At 37.9% G+C, this 18,353-nt stretch overlaps 1 pseudogene; it reads right to left on the bottom strand.

Moving 5' to 3' along the window:
• LOC149198477 (uncharacterized) overlaps positions 1-18,095 on the bottom strand; it is an 81,589-nt pseudogene extending 63,494 nt beyond the window's left edge.
• Between the last annotated feature and the right edge of the window lie 258 nt (positions 18,096-18,353).

Genomic DNA, 18,353 nt, shown 5'->3' with positions numbered 1-18,353 from the left:
CTTCCACCTTTTTAGGAGACTCCTTCTCCTATATAAACTCTCACCATGAGCAGCTAGTTGGACATAGTTAGACTTAGCTTGGAATAGCTTGGATTGTACAGAGCTTGTAGTGCTCAGATTGCTGCTATAGGTTTGGTGTGCTAGGTGTGGAAGTGATTGATTGCTTAGGGAAGGTTGTTTGTGACATTTGTGTGAGAGAGAGAGAGTTGTTTGTCTTGGGAGAACCATCCTCAAAGGTGAATGCTTGAGATACATGCTGACTGGCCCCTCCTGAGAAGGTTACCGACGTCAGAACATTTGGTTGTACTCTTCTCTATTCTGATTAATAATAGATGACTGCTATTATTGTTCCATTCTCGTTTGTCTATGTAATGGGTAAATGTGAATTATGTCTTTTCTGACTGACATATAGTTACTTTTACTAGATTTCACGCTTGCGTTTGCTTTCTCTTCGTGTGTGCAGGTGTCCGTTCGCGGGGATCGCGGAGGATTGTGACCAGCTGAAGCGAAGGAGCGAAGGCAACATCTCTTCGCCAAACGACAGCGCAGGAATCCAAGTAGGTGCTCTTTACTTCTTGTTTAATTGTAACTAGGAACATGCGTGGCAGCATTGTGTGATTGTTGCTAGACCCTTGCTGGGCTAGTAGGGATCGCCTCTATCCGTAGAGGGGATTTACCTCTCCAACAATTGCCCCTATTAGATTTTTAGAGTGGGTATCTAACTTAGTGCCTACTAGGAAGAAAATTGGGGAAATAAGATTATGTGTTGATCTGAGAAATGTGAATAAGGTCTCCCTTAAAGATAACTATCCTTTACCCAAGATGGACCATATTTTGCAAAGGGTAGTAGGTTCTTCTAGAATTTCTCTTTTAGATGGGTTTTCAGGACATAACCAGATCCTGGTTCATCCTCATGACTAAGAAAAAACTTTTTTTACAACAAAATGGGGCACTTTTATGTACCTCAAGATGCCATTTGGACTAAAATACGTAGGAGAAACTTTCCAAAGGGCAATTGACATTGCATTTGCTAAAGAAATTCATGATTTTATTGTTATATATCTGGATGATTTAACTGTTTTCTCTAAATCATATCAACAGCATTTGGAACATCTCAAACAAGTATTTCTAAAATGCAAAAAATATGGTATTTATTTAAATCCAAAGAAGTCCTTGTTTGGTATGGAAGAAGGTAAGCTTTTAGGTCATATCATTTCCAAGGATGGCATTCGAATTGATCTTGCCAGAATTGAAGCTATACTATAGATACCTCATCCAAGAAGTATTAAAGAACTTCAAGTTTTCTTAGGGAAGATAAATTTTTTGAGAAGATTCATATCTAACCTAGCTAAACTCATTAGACTACTAAATGACATGCTAAAAAAGGATTCAAGTATCAAATGGACAGTAGAAGCCAAACAATCATTTGAAGAAATCAAAATGGCTTTAACCAGAACACTGGTCCTCACAAGTCCTCAATTTGATAGAGACTTCATAATTTTTTCTTTTGCCTCAGAACACACTATAACAACTGTTTTATTACAAAAGGATGACCAGGGATGTGAAAAACCTATAGCATTAATTAGTAAAGCACTCAGAGATGCATCATTAAAATACAAAATCATGGAGAGGCAAGCTTTTGCACTTGTAAAAGCCATTAAAGACTTCAGAGTCTACATATTATATTCTCATGTGATAGCTTATGTGCCTAATGCAGTTGTCAAATACATCTTAACTCAGGGTGGAATTGATGGCAAAAGGGGTAAGTGGATTGCTACCATCTTAGAGTATGATATTGAAATAAAACCTAAAAATTTGATAAAAGGATAGAGATTGGCCAAACTCATGGCAGAAACCAATTGTCAAGCCCTGGACATAAATGAACTAGATGACGAATAGGAGATGGCAACTCCACAAATCAGCCAGGCCTTTTCATACTCACCTTGGTATGTTAATGTAATTTATGTTTTACAAAACCTGCAAGCTCCTCCAGGGTTGTCCAGAACAAAGAATAGGTTTTTAAAAATGAAAGCTTCAAAATTTTGTATCTTAGATAATGCTCTTTTTTGGAAAAATCATGAAGGAATTTTATTGAATTGTTTGTTAAAAGATGAAGCTGACAAGGCTCTCCAAGAATTTCATGCAGGAGACTGTGGTGGACACCTCTATTGGAAATCAACTGCAGATAAAATCCTAAGGGCTGGATTCTATTGGCCAACCTTGTTTGCAGATGTGAAGAAATTTGTCACTTCTTGCCATAAATGTCAAATTTTTGAGGGCAAGAGAAAACTATTACCTTTACCCCTGAAACCCATTTCTACCGAGAAGCCTTTCCAACAATGGGGTCTTGACTTCATTGGTGAAATCCATCCTCCCTCCTCTGGCCAACATAAATGGATACTCACTACCACTGACTATTTTACTAAATGGATAGAGGCCATCCCCTCCAGACAGGCCAATGATACAGTGATCATAGGTTTCTTAGAGACCAATATATTGTCCAAGTTTGGCTACCCTACTAAAATCATTATTGATAATGCTACAACTTTCAAATCAAAGAAGATGATCAATTTCTGTAACAAGTACCACATTACACTGGGCCATTCCACAGCCTATTACCCTCAAGGGAATGGACTGGTTGAATCTTCCAACAAGAGTCTAATTAATATCATTAAAAAACTATTAGAAGAAAACAAGAAGACTTGGAACAAGAAACTGATAAATGCATTATGGGCAGACAGGCTTACAACCAAAAAATCCATTGGAACCAGTCCTTATGAGTTAGTATATGGCATGGAGGCTATTTTTCCTTCATCATTGGGGGTTCCTGTTATGAAACTACTCCAAGAAGCTCAAGTGGAACCCAATGATATTCAAAGAAGGATAAACCAGACTATCAATTTGCAGCAGACTAGAGAGGAGGTGTACCAAAGATCCCAAGTATTGCAGGAGAAGCTTAAGAAGATATTTTATAGAAGAACCAAGGTAAAATATTTCTACCTTGGAGACAAAGTGCTAAGATGGGATTCCAGAAGAGAGGATAAGAGGAAACATGGGAAGCTTGACTTCCTATGGAAAGGACCATACATCATCTATTCTTTCCAAGGAAACAATACATATTTTCTTAAAAACTTAAATGGTACAGTAGCAAAGGAAGGACCAGTCAATGATCAGATGTTAAAACATTACTTTGATCCTACATACTAATGTCACCAGGTTCTTTTTGTACATATTATATCCTTTGTAATGTCCCTGTTTTCATTGGACAGTAATATTTTGGAGTTGAAGCCCAAAGAGAAGGCCCTAAGCTTCAAGAGTATCACTTTCATACATACAATGAAGCAGCAAGCAAAAGAAGATTATAGAGCACAGTCAAAGTCATTCAGAGGCCATCTGATCTACTGTTCTTGACTTCCCACCAGGGAAAGCCATCCCCAAGTGGAGCCACTATTATGCCCCTATACCAATAGGTGTCATATATCATGATTGACTTGGTTTAGCTTTGAAATATGTTCATACCTTTACTTGTTGCAAAGGTTTTCCATATTTGTGAAAAACTAAAAAAAATTAAAAAATGTAAAGAGGGTATACCCTAGGAAAAGAATCAAAGGGTAAAAAGAATAAAGAAAAGGTCAAAAAAGGAAAGAAAATGAACCCCAACAAAAAGAAAAGACCATGAAAGTGTGCAAGTCTAAATGCCACTACTTTTTTACTTTTGTATAATAAAAAATTGTGTGCAACTTGTCACCTATGCCACAATTCATGAATAGTCAAACAGTTTAAGCTTGGCTAATTCATTTTTCAATTTCATGTTGTAGAAATAGAGAATAAAGATCTATCCAAACAATGTAATCTTGGCAGATAAGTAGATAGGTAGAGAGAAAAGGAGCTCAATAGTTTAATCTGAGCCCTTGGATGTAATAAGTGTAGACTTAGATAGGCATTACCATGTAAAAGAAAAGAAAGTTTGATAAGGGTTTGCCAATCTAAGTGCACCCTAATAAAGAAGTAAAAATGCTAGGTTAAGTAGGTAGGGTAACTAGATGATGGTTGTAGAATAACATGTGGTGAATGATGAGTTCAAAATGTGTAAATCGTTTTACTTTCATCATAAGGCAAATGACATATATTACATGGAAGGCACATCAAGCAAGCAAAGTCAAAATAATTAACTCCCCTACTCATTTCCCCTAAAATTTTCACTAATTTCCTCTAAGTACCAAGGTATTTATTAAATTTGAGGGGCTCAGAGCATTTCTCTGACTTCTGGAGGGACCGGACCCTTGGCCCAATAATTTATAATTCCTAGGTACTTAAGCCCATTCATCAATATTATATCCCTTCATAAATCATTCATTCTCCTTCATAAGTTTTTTTCCTAAGTAAAATCCTATTTTAATTAGGGAAATTAAAACATTTTCCATTAAAAGCCTCATTTTTCACTTAGCCTAAGTTTAAATACACACATCAAATGTTTTATACTTAGTGCTCTTCTGTTCATTATTTCATATTAACTATTAACTTGTATAAATACGTAAATCCCCTATGAAAATCTATCGATTCCCATATTACATTAACTATGTAAAAAACCTCGAAATGTTAATATCCCACCCCTTTGGTTAAATTATAACCATAATACATTAATAAATTGGATTAATGAGTTAATCAGTAACACATTAAGAACCCCGACCCCCTGCCACATTAAAAAGGGATTAATTAGCCCTCACAGTTAATTAATAACCTTCTCGACCAATCCTGTCACCCCCGATATGATTAAATAACTCTTAAGTATATCGGGCCTACCCTCATTAAACCCCTGTTACTTCTCATCCCCGATAACCATCCGATCACATCTCCCACATCCGATGACTATTAAGCATATCGCACGACCCTTTGCGACCGCAATTTAGCGTGCGATCACAAAGCGGTTTTATGCATAGTAACTCCACCATGCGTCATCCGTTCTATGGAATCACTGGCCCAAGGCTAAATACCGCCCCCTCCCATAAGCGGTGCGATATAAACAACTTGTCACCTTCTAACTAAACGACAAAACATCATGTCGTTTCCCCGCTGTTGTCACCCATCCAAATCCCAAAACCCGCCAATCCTTGACTTTGTACATAAAACAAAACAAGTCATTTTCATCATTTTATTCTACGAACCTGTACACCCATGAAAACAAAATGTCGAGGTCAACTAGTTTGAGCTTTCAGCCACCAACCTGCTCCAAGCTTTACAACCGACGTCACCCCGAGCCATTCAGTCACACCCAGTATCTGCATTCCGTTGCGTGTCCCCCAAAAGCAGGTATTTATCAATTTCCCAATAAAAAAACCCTACAAATACTTGTTTTCCACTGCAAATTAACTAAAAAAGCCAAAATTCACCATAATTCAGTTATTACTTTCGTTATTCAAGTCCCCAAGACCCTCTATTTTCCCTAGTTTACAAAGAAAACTGTAGTTTCCTTTTGAATCCACAAGAACTAGAATGGAAACCTCGGTAGCTCTGAATGTTGCACCCATTAATGCCCCTCATCAAGATTTAGACTATCTACCTCTAGCAGATAAGGACTTCCAAATAAAAGACTTAACCACTGATAAAGACCACCTCAAAGTCTTTTGCCAATGTAGAGATAACTACTTAAATGGATATGATGTCATGGGACTGTGGGAATCCAACCTCCCAATGTACTTCCTCCCCTCTGTGCATGTTTTTCCAGATATAATCCATCAGTGCCATGCAAATTATGACCCCATCTGCAGAGCAGTCATGTCTCCCAACCAAACAGTCCTCTTCACAATAACCGCTGAATCAATCAATGAGATGCTCCAATTTCACCCCAGTCAAGCCCTCACTCCCATTTCCATTGGGAATTTACTTGAGAAAGCAACCAAAATGTCCCAATCTGAACTTAATCGCCTCTGCCAAACTTTCATACTAAAGGAATATCAGACTACAGATCCCCCTCCTTATGGGTCAGTTTTCTTCACAGATATGGGTAAAATCATAGTTGATATGATATCTGTAGTCATGGGATTCAACACTAGTGAGTATGTAGATGAGTTGACCCTAGTGTTGATGTCTATTTTTACCCCTAGACAGCCCCCTGCTGTCAAGTATGATTATGCCTCATTTATTGCTGACAAAATTCATGACCAGTTCATGAGACTGGAGAATGAAAGGGTTTTCAAGTATACCACCTTCATATATCACCTCATACTCTACTATCAGTCAGACAAATTCCCATTCTCTGTCAAGAAACTTGATACTAAGGGTAATCCAAGGTCTGTCATCTTTTGGACTTCCATCTTCCATAGATCCTTTGCTTGCCCTTACTCATATAATGAGTTTATTGATTAGTTTGTTCATCCAGCTACCACCTTGCTGACAGGGATTTCCCCTCCTAGAATTAGTGATGACATTAAAAGGATCCTTCAGCTCTCCAAACAGTACAGAGTGGGTGACTGGTATTTATACCAGAATTACACAGAAATCAAGATATATGGGTGTGAGATTTCCCCTTTCAAGCTACCAAAATATGTTCCAATGAGATTGTTTGCATTGGAATACTATAGACAGATAATAAACTCAGACTTGATTCATTTTACTAAGGCTAAGAAGAAAGCACAACTAAGGATCAAGGATCAATTAGGCCCTTTCCTCTGTAACACTAGGGAAGCATGGAAAGCAGCAGAGCAAATTTTAGAAGACCATCTGAAACTAAACAAAAGTTTTAATTGGATTCCTTATGATCCCCATAGTTTCATCTGTGATAGAAGGATGAAAAATAGACTGTCACCATACTTGCATCACAGAATCCCAGAGATTGAACAATTTGCCAACATGGATGAATGGAGGGAAGGGACCCTAATAGAAATAGATAGTGAGCAGGTCAATATAGAAAATGTAATGAAGGATCTTGAAAAAACACTTGACCTGGATTCTTTTGGACAGGTGCAGTTTGAGACTTCTCAAAAGCCAACATCAGGGACTAGTGCCTCAACAGTTGATACCTCACAAAGGCACTCACAGGAGACCAGTGCACCACGTGCAGAGACATCAAGGGAAAAAGAGACCAGCACTCAAGCCACAGAACAATCAACCATGTCTAAACAGCCTAAAACTTCTCAAGAGCAGGCTCAAACACAGGCCCACCCAACTCAAGTCAACATGGGAGAACCCCCAATTTTGCAGACTCCTCTAAATGAGGAAATGAATAAAAAGAGAGACAGGGAAGTAGCTACCCCTGCCAGTGGCCCATCAAACCAGCCTGGTGCTAATAGGCTCAGGCTAAATCCTCATTCAGAAGAGGAATTTTTTCAGGAAACTATAGAGAGCCAGAGGAAAGAAGGTGCAGACAGTCAACAAACATTCCCAGCAGGTGGGACACCTTTTAGCTCACAAAGATAAGAACTAGAAAGGCAAAAAAGTTTTGAAGTGTCATCTTTCAAGCCTATAGGAAATGAGAACCTAGATATCAAAAATAAATTTAAAGAAATCAAGGCTAAGAGTGAACCATTGAGGGCCCAGGTTTATGATCAGTATTTGAAAATTCCCCCCACAAATCAAACTAGGTTGATGTCAGCTTATTACATCAGAGAAGCCAAGATGCAGATGAGCTTCTTCTAGCCTAAAATCAAACAACCTCGGTCAATAGCAGCTACCTCAAAACTGATTTTGAGGTTATGGCAAAGGACATTCACCCCCTGGATCAGATTTAACTACATAGGCAGACAAGGGAAATGATATATTCTACATTAACCAGTAAGGCTATGATGGCCCAAAGATTAGAAAATTCTTTGAATAATACAACTGCTCAGTTACAGCTGGAAAGAGCCTCCTCACAGGCTAAAGACAATAGAATTAAATCTTTGGAGGAGTTGGTTATTGGATTGGGCCATAACCCAAAAGATGTTAAGGTTGCAAAGGCTTTGATTAAAAAGAAAGATGAAGACATAGTTGCCTTAAGAAAACAGCTAAAATTACCTCCATCAAGGCATCCACAAACTGTTGAGATTATACAAAAGAGGTCTGAAGAAGAGCTTATGGACTTAGTCCTAAAGCTAAATGAGCAGTTAAAGGAGACTGAACAGGAATTGGAGAAATCTTTGAAAAGCAGGCAGAGTGAGTCGACCACTTAGCCTCAAAATGTGATACCAGTGGTCTCAACAGCGGTCCCTTCAACACTTGCAACAACTCTGGCACCTAATGTCCATTTGGTCACAGTTGAAGCAATTACAAGTACAAGTACAGGAACAACACCATCACAAACTTCAAGATTGAGCACAGAGGAGTTAATAAAATCAATGGAAGAAAAATTTGTTAGCCTAGAACAAAAATATGATGTCGCCAAGATTAATTTTGCTGAAGAAGTAAGAAAGAATAAAGGCTTAGCATAGCAACTGAAAACATTGGAAAAGGACCTCACTCTTTAAAAGCCCCTGACAGACATCAGGAAGATTCTTTGGACCAACATCACACAGTCAATAAATGATGTTTGGTCATCTATACAAATAATTTTTGAACAAATTGATTTAGTACAAGTGGCTCTTGAAGAAATTCAGAGGACAAAGGAAGAATTAGGAGGGAAGCCTGAGGAAGCCATCAGGCTATTAAATTTTTTGAACAGAAAAAATAAGTACCAGCTAGAAGAGCTGGGCATTAAGGACAGAACAGGGACCATTTTAGAAATCAAAAAGGTATTGACCAAAAAGTCACTTATGTAGAATTTGGAAAGAAGATGCCAGAACATGCAAGAGGAGATGAATGATTTCATGAAGAAATTTGGCATTTTGCAGAGCAAAGGACTTCCTAGTCCTTTAGTAATTAATGATAAATTAATGAGACATGAAGATTATGTGGACAAATTGGCTAAATATGCAGATAACCAAGCCAGTTCATCAGCAAGTGCATCTGCACCAAAGGCACTACCTACAGGCAGAGTTCTCTATGACAGTCTAAAGAACCTTTTCTATGTGGAACACAAGGTAAAACATTTGTTTCCAGTTCAGCCTAATTTTTTCAAGTACACTGAGGCTGATGAAATCTTTAGAAAACTTCAAATAACCAGAATACCAAAGGAAGAGTGGTGGACGAATATGACAGAAATTATGTAATTTGCTCTGGTAAAAAAGTAAATTTTCAAATATTTATCATAGTCAATGTTGGTGAATAAGGATCAAATAGGTAAAGAGTATCAGAACAGGTCAAAGAGTATCAGTAAGAAGATGAAAAGAAGAACAACCAGCACAGATTTATGAGGAAGACAACAAGATGCTCCATCATAGGGCCTGCCTCCAGCTCATTCACAAAAATAAGGACATCAAGTCATCAGTTCACATCTATCTTCTATATTCGAGACCATCTGTCTCTACTTTTATATAACATATAGCTAGGTTTCCTAGATTATATCTCTCTTGTTAAGAGATATTTTATTGTAAACTTTTGTTTAAATACTCCCTCATTCGAAGTATTGAAGGTGGATTCTTAGACATTTCTATAGACTTATCATTTTGGAAAAGAAAAGTTGTTGATCAACTCTTGTATGGCTGGCTGGATGAAGAGATAATACAAAGGAATTTTCACAGGATTTATGTGTCAAACACTGGGCAAATAATTATTTTATATCTCATGTGTTACTATTTTCTCGTTTAATATTTCAATTTTGTTTCATATCTGAATATTAAAATGAAAAAGTATAACTCAGAAAGTGATTAAGTGCAATCTGTTTTCAAAATTTGTTTTATTCTTAATGTTTTCTTCTAAACTATCATAGGCAAGGAATTCTTAATTGCTCCTGCTTCTTAGTTTATCATTTGGTCATTTAATAAGAAATTCTTAATTTCTTTTTATTAATGATCATTCACTTTCCCTCTTCTTAAAACATGTTGAAGGATTCTTAATTGCCCTTCTTCCCTTTTAAGTCCATCCCATCTTTTCAAGTTACCATTTGTTTCCTGTTTAGCTATCTTTCCCTGTGAAGCCATCCTTTGTTGAAAAACGTGATCCAATTAAGCCATCTTCAGTTGACTCCATAGCCCAATGGCCTGAAATACTCTATTCTATCCATCTGCTCCTGAATTCCACCACCAAACATAATCGAAACTCCCAAGCTTTCATAACTAGCCTAATATCTCATAAAACAACGCTAAATCTTAAAGAGAGAGCCCTCTCTGAGTCCATATTGGCTCGATTCTGTACTTAAAAGTTGGTTTGTGGTTACCTCAGACCCCTTTCCTTCTTCTAACGACTTCAAGGAAAATCTGAGTGATAACAGATTCCATGCATATGATTCTTTCACTTGTTGCTTGATGTGCTTGGTACGTTTGTCTAGTTGCAAATAAGTCTTCTAGCATGTTCGCTCCTTTTTCATCCAGCGTGTCATCTCGCCATGATCTATCAGTCTACCTGTTCTTGAAACTCCCTCATGACGGGACGACATCAAATCCAAAATCTCTTATTCTAGCATGATACATTGTTCTCATCACTACAAGAAAAAAGGTCATCGGTGAGGGTCATGCCTGTGACGGACCTTTAAGGTCCATCGCCAATGTCGCATATGGTGACGATCTTTAAAAAGCATTGTTGTAAGTGTATATTGTGATGGTCCTTTAAGGTTTGTCACCAAAGCCATTTTCAATGACACTTTTGGTGAGGGTCGTTAAAGGCCTTTCACTAATTCTCTCTTTGGTGACAATTTTGGTGAGGGTCATTAAAGACCCATCACTAATTCTCTCTTTGGTGACACTTCTAATGACGATATTTTATTGACCGTCACCAATGATATTTTTAGTTACTTTTGGTGATGCTCAATAAATGTTCGTCATCATTGATCATTCCAATGAGTTTTTGATGACGCTTCATGCGTGTGACGGACCTTGAAGGTCCGTCACCAATGTCGCATATGGTGACGATCTTTAAAAAATCATTGTTATAAGTGTATATAGTGATGGTCCTTTAAGGTTTTTCACCAAAGCCACTTTCAACGACACTTTTGGTGAGGGTCGTTAAAGGCCCGTCACTAATTCTCTCTTTAGTGACACTTTTGGTGAGGGTCGTTAAAATCCTATCACTAATTCTCTCTTTGGTGACACTTATAGTGACGATCTTTTATTGACCCTCACCAACTCTATTTTTGGTTGCTTTTGGTGACGTAAAAAAAAAAAAAATTCATCATTGATCATTCCAATGAGTTCATATGAGTCAACACATGATTCATCTCTATTAGGTTTATTATCTAGCAAATTTCCTTTAAATAATCTTCCACTAGTGTGTGTAGGAACTATATTATTTAATACATAACCAAGCTTTGTCAATTCTATTAATGAGAGAGACCTAACACTCCTCAACACTCATGGAACACCTTAACATGCTTTGGAACAGTACACTAACATTCCTTGGCACCTCACATGTCTTGGAATATCTTTGTACCTGGAACATCTTTGTACCTAGAACATCTTGCCATGAGTAGGACGCCCAACCACATGTTGGTATGCCCTAGCATAACATAACACTCCCCTATCATGTGTTGGCATGCCCTATAGTCCCTAGCATGCCTTGGAACACCTTGGCATAATATTTCATTGATAAACATTATCACTTGGCACACATTGGTACTTGACATGTATTGGAACATATTATTAGTGTGCCTAGCATGCCCCTTTTGAAAAAGATAAAGTCTCGACTTATTAACCCTCTTATGTGCTCATTTCCTTGCATTTTAGCTTGGTTATTCCTTTTGTTGCCTTGAAACTCCTTGACGTATATTGGCATACTCTGGCACCCTGCACATCCTAACATGTCTTAGCACCTGACATGCCTTGGCACTATTTGGCACATGTTAGCACACCCCAGAACTACCTAGCACACTCTAGCACTTCTTGACATTCCCTGATATTCCCTAGCATGCCTTACCCATGCTTAGCATACCTTGTCACTCCCTCCTTGGCATGACAACTAGCACTCATTGACACTCCCTGACACACCCTCATATTCATTCACTTCCATGCATTTTGACCTAGTGCTCCCTTGTGTTGTTCTAGTACTCCCTAATTATCCTCAACATGCATTGGCACTCTCTAGCACACCTTAGCACTTTTCGATATGTTCTTCACTTCATAGCATGCATCACACTCTCTGACACACATTGACACTTGGCACGTGTTGGCACTTGGCAAGTCTTAGCATGTTTGGCATGCATTGAGATGACTTGGTATATTGCTTTGGCATGGTTTAATATTAAATTTATTTGAGATCAATTATTGGAAACTATATGAGAAGAAACAAAGGAAGATTTGGCACTTAGAATGTGTTGACACTTGGCACTTGGCACCTATTGGCACCTAGTGTTGGTGTGCCTAGCATGCCACTCATGGAAAAGGTAAATTGATGACTTATTAACCCTATTATGTGCTCATTTCCTTGTAGTTTAACTTGTTTTTCCATTTGTTTTCCTTGACAGACCCTGGCATGCATTGTCACATCCTTGTACATCTTGGCATACCTTATCACTTGGCACATCTTAGCTTGTTTGACATGTCTTCATACTGTCTAGCACATGTTCGCATGCCCTAGCATTCCCTAACTGTAATGCCCCACTTAAATCTTATCATACAAATTGTGTTAATATTTACATTATTTGAAAATATTGAGAAATATTGGTCTAAAATAAATTTATGATTTCCATTATTCAAATTCCCCACTTACCTTCTCAATTTGAATATTGTGTAGGATATGGTCTCCTTCCATTAATTCAAAATATATTTATTCATTCACACACCTCATTGTACCCTCACATTTAATAAGGAGAAGACAAAGTCCTCTCCATCTTATCATCAATATATATATTTATTCATTTCACATTCCTCAATGTACCCTCACATTTAATAAGGAGAAGACAAAGTCCTCTCCATCTTATCATCAATATATATTTATTCATTTCACATTCCCCAATGTACCTTCACATTTACTAAGGAGGAGACATGGTCCTCCCCATGTAATTACACTTCACATTCCCAAATGTACTTCCCCATTAAATTCTCAATTTTAAATTCATATCACAATTCCAAATGTACTCTAGCTTGGAAGAGAAGTCAACCAAGGATGGGTGAGAGTTAATGACATTAATGAGAGGTGGTTGAGGAAAGAGGGTATAAAAGGGAAGGAGGAAGGAAGAAGAGGGGGAGGGGGAGTCTTGCTTAGGATTGTGGGGGTTGGTTGTGATTGTTTGGCCTTGTTATGATTTTGGGAGACCTTGGAAACCTGTGGAGGTTTCTTGGGTTTGAGAGGAGGAAATATCATTATCTAGTTTTGCACATTCTTCTTGAGGACACACTATATCTGGTTGGACTTGGGCACGGAGGGCTAGGGAACCTGTGGAGGTTTCCTGGGCTAAGAATTTGTTTCCTAGTTGGCTGGGAGGTAAATCTGGTTGGGTCGGCCAGAAGGAGCGTTCAGCTGGAGCTATCAGACAAAGGTATCATCATCAACCGCCGGAACAGGTATTTTTCCATGGACTAATCTTGTTAAGTTGATATCAATGGAATGCTCACCTTAATTTATGTTGCTTATGATAAAATGATTAGATGTTAAATGTTTAAAGCTATGTGAAAAGGTCAGCAAGCTCCTTTTATTATTTATAAATTAACAGGAAAATAGATCTGTTAGTGTATAATAGATTGAGGCTCTAATAATAGGAATCAGGCCCTTACACATGGTATCAGAGCTTTGGTTCAAAATCTGGACCCAAAGCCTACTAAACCCGCAATTCATACTTTCCACAAGCCTCCTTGTCGTTTGATGCGAATCCCCGCCCATGGCTACTGGCCTTTACTTATGACAGGAATCCGTATTCCATTCGCATTTGGTTTGACTCTGACATTTCTTCCACTAGCAAAAAGCCTGATTGGTTTGGCCATATTTTCAAAGGCGCGGTGTCAATACATCTCAGGATCGAGTCATTCATCGATGCAAATCGTAGTGCCAACCAACATCTCCGGGCACATGGAAGATTTTGGTTTGGAGCCCTTGGAGATGTACTCGGATCCAGAAATTCAATCAAACTGAAGAGCAACCAGGGAAAAATTATTGCTTCAACCCTGTATTAGTCAGCAACTATTATTTAGTTCAGAATGATCAATCTGATTTTCATCGCACTATTATACTTCTCACTACAACATTAAAATGGAATGCGAGATTCTTAACTTGGATTTGGTCCATGAATAGATGCATTCACTGAAACAGCGACAATTAGACGGAATACTGGCAAATCAACAGAAATTTAGTTATTCACTGTAAAGGCCATCTATTACTCTTGGGCTTTTAAATTGATCTATGGAGGTGCACTTGAGCATTTCATTTGCAAACAAACAAGGACAGTTGACCCAATACGATAGCAATTCAAATTAAAATACAATTCTCTGCAATATGATTTGGTTTTCAATTTATATTTATAATGAATCTGTTTGTCTTGAATTCGAAGATGATTTCTGCTTACCACTTTCTTGCATTCATTCTCTTTTCACTCTTATTGGTAACGAAGGATCCCTCGCATAACACATTGCTTCGAGGTATGCCTTTGAGAATGCAGTCCTGTTGTTGATGATGGATATTAAAAAAAACCAATATCTTCAGTAATTTAAAACAAGTTGTGCTGTAAAATCCAAGAACAGAGTACATAGGTGTAATTCAAACCAACGACACTTTTACACAGTCAATCCTGTCATGGTTGAAAGTTTCTCTGTTCGGACTGGTGCTTTCCAGATTTGCGTGATAACACGTCCCTATCCAATCTGTTTGTATTTTGCTTCAAATGCTCACTTAAATTTTGTGAAGCCGTTGATTGTGAAGATGCTCCAAAAATGAAGATTTATAAATGCTTCAAGTGCATGATCTCCAATTCCTGTCTAAGTCTGCCTGCCTGTTCTGAAAATATAACAAGCTTTATCTGAGAGAAACAGACATAAGCTCAAAATACGATAAGTAAGCCCTTTGTAAAGAAGAAATTTACAAATCAATGGCAAGGACAAATGTTATACCACTATAAACGTCTAATTCCATACATGCTTCAGACGCATGCCCTGTGCTTCCTATGCATGCATCAGTCTATTGGCTTTCAACCATGGAAGCTATATTTCAAAATTCACATTGAAATAAGGTAGGAATGCAGTTAAACAACATCTCTCTGTCTTGTGATCCTAAGGTATTTACAGATTGTCCCTGCAGCCTTAGTCTAATCATTAAGAGTAATTTGGTGACAAACATGTGAAACATACGCAGCCCCTTGATTTATCTATCCTGCGGCCTAGGTCTTGTTCTAAAATACTCATGTGGTCTTGTTTTACTAAACTTGGGCATGATTTCTGAATCACCTTAAAGTAAATCGCATGATTGATGTTTATACTTCAGCAACCTTGGTCTACTCCTAAGGCATCCTTATATATGCGGTCTCATTTTTGGACAATTTAGATGTTACAATGGCTTGATGGTCGCATCGTTTGGATCTTTTCTCAGTGCCTCGTAGGCTAGCAAAGGAGGTGAAGTTCGTGCATGATCCATAGCATAATTGCGATCTGTTTGAACTCCATAAAAGAGCAGAGACTTATCCCGCATTCTTGGATGAATTTTGTGGACAATCTCTGAAATTAAAGTGTTTTCTGAGGCTCAGTTTAAGAATAGCTTCTATGATAGCATTTAAGGCTTGCGACCTTGATCGGTTGGCATTGGTCCCTCATAAATCACTCGCTGGTTGGACCTTGCGTGACAATTCTTATATAGCGAATTTGATTCTCGGCCTATTCTGAAAAGGTATCACTCCTGTAGCAATGTGTTTTCTCTTCAACAGTGAAAGGTTGTGCCTTATCTACAGCGATATGGATATGAAGTGTCTTGTATATATATTCTTGTTTTGTGTCTGCCCAAAGAAGTCGAACTGTGAAAATTCTATGCTTTCATCTTATTCTTCAGATCGGCCTATGAACAAGGAAGTTTGCACATTTACCTATTGTCTAATTACACTCTAATCATTTCAAGCGAGAGTTAATTCTTGTGATCTAGATTCAAATCTAATATATTCTTGTGGCCACATTCCAATCTATGATATATCACATGTACACATTAATGGCATGCCCGTAGGCAGCGCTGAATGTGTGCACTGCACCAGCCTACAGTCTGATCATCCAATCATCAGCATTAATTTTGTCTCCCAGCAAAGCGGAAGGTGTCACTTGCCAGATCGAGTCCCATCGTTACCTTGCAGCAGCACTAGGGTTATATATATACCTGACAGGCATCAATTCTGAGTGAAAATTCAAAAGACAGATCAATAATAAGGATGTCAGCAGTCGGGCCTTCACCATTTCACTATATCATTGGTATAAGTCATTCTCATCAAAGAATAGGCAGAGAAGGTATGCTTGAATGTTGCTAGTTGAATTGTTTCAGTTTCAGTCCCGTAATTGAAAGATGCCTTCCTGTAGATGTGAAAATTTGTGGACAGATTGTGATATATGCGTAGACCTGCAGTTAACCTTATCACGATAAAGTGACCGAAACTTTTCATAAATAACAGTGACATATCTCCTTGAAGAAATGATTGTTATAAGGTATATAAAACCTATTCTCGTGATTCAAGTATGAGAAGGTGTCCTAGTGATATACTTAAGAGTAACATCAGCTAAGACATATTACCTTGCTGTGACAAGATTAAAATCCAGTTCAAGCAACAAAATTTGAGTCACTTTGTTGTGGTATATATATACATCAAGGAAAGGACCAGAACTATGAAGGCCGAGATCTTGACTAGGTAATGAACACTATGGCTACATCAACCAATGGCAAGTATCAGATCCTTGAGGCAGAAGTCAGTTTATACTTTGTCCTATTTCGGGAATCTGGTACATCGACTATTATATATATCTCAAGCATATTGACAACTTTTTTTAGAGTTTTGTCGAGTTTTGCTGAGTTGATGCTCATGATTTTTTTTAGTATGTGTTCCTTGATTTCTTTTATAAGTTGAGTTATTGATTTATTTTGCACCCAAATATTGTTGAGTTTGCCTTGAGTTGATATTTCATTTTGTATTCACTGCGTTTTGAGTCCGTGACATTGAAATTAACAAAAGAGTGAACAGTTTCCTTGGATAAGGTGGGATCCATGGACGTAAAAGTGGATGTAAAGAATCCCTGTCTGCAAATCCACCTGTTAAGAACCTGTATGGATTTTAACTTTTCTTAACAATTATATTTCAATTGAGAAATATGTATATGATACATTTTCCCAAGGAAATAATGGTAGTTTTTGTCAGTCTTTTTAAAAATTTATAGATCTATGAATGAATAGTGAATGTCCTACGAGCAATTGCATATTCCATCATTGGGATAAACAATACTTGAGCTTATACACACAAATTTTATAGGGATGGATATGTCATGATCATTGCTTGTTAGTTGTTATGCCCCTGAACTTTACAGCCATAACTTTGGCCACCTGTTTTGCCAGTCAACACAAGTGTCTCAAAGCAAGAGATATTCTATGTTTCTACATTATATATATATATATATATAATTCTCTCCAAAGAGAGATCCACAATTCAGATGGCCACTATCAGTTGCTTTCACTTTGAAGAGAAAAATTTGCAAAATATACAAAATTTACCATGATAACCCCATGGAGCTTAGAACAGTGCCTAGTCCTAAGTACTATCACAGTTGAACATAGAAAGCTATCTATTGCTATGACTTTTGGCCACACAATTCCCCAATACAAAAATTAAGTAAACCATTGCAGCAGATATTGAAACAAAAGATTTGCCTCAAGCTTATCCATATGTTCTTCAAGTAAGGGTCCTGCTTCATCTGCCCGTTTGTTGCTAGTTGTGTCTTCTATAAAGGGGTTCCTCTTAAATAATGGTAGGTGGATGTCTGTCGTTCACATCATCCATTACCACAGCCAGGCATGAGCACCTTCCTCATGAAGCCCTTGTCCTCTTTCCATGAATGGCTAATGTCAGCTGTATGAATGCCAACATTCAGTAGGTAAAGAGTGTGAGCTTCCTGCTTGAACTGGGTACAAGCATCCCCTTTCCGCATGCCACAGGATTATAACTATCCTACCACATCCATAATTTATTGATTTGATACCTTGCTGCCTGGGTATCTGTGAAGGGTTGAAGGCACTGATTCTGGGTCATGCTGCGACATGTAATCATTAAACCAAGCTCGAGTATTAAAGGGGAATGTGGGACTGCTACCAACTATTGAGAAATGTAGCTCGAGTTGGAACTTCATGCAGAGGTTTGAGTGTGAACATGCAGGAAGTGGTTCGAGACGCTTAATGTTTTAGGTTAA

This window comes from Pinus tabuliformis, chromosome 2_1 (genome assembly GCF_031772625.1).
Source record: "Pinus tabuliformis cultivar Carrire ecotype Pingquan chromosome 2_1, CPIR1, whole genome shotgun sequence".
Classification (NCBI taxonomy): Eukaryota; Viridiplantae; Streptophyta; class Pinopsida; order Pinales; family Pinaceae; genus Pinus; species Pinus tabuliformis.
This window is presented reverse-complemented; position numbering and strand designations above follow the sequence as displayed.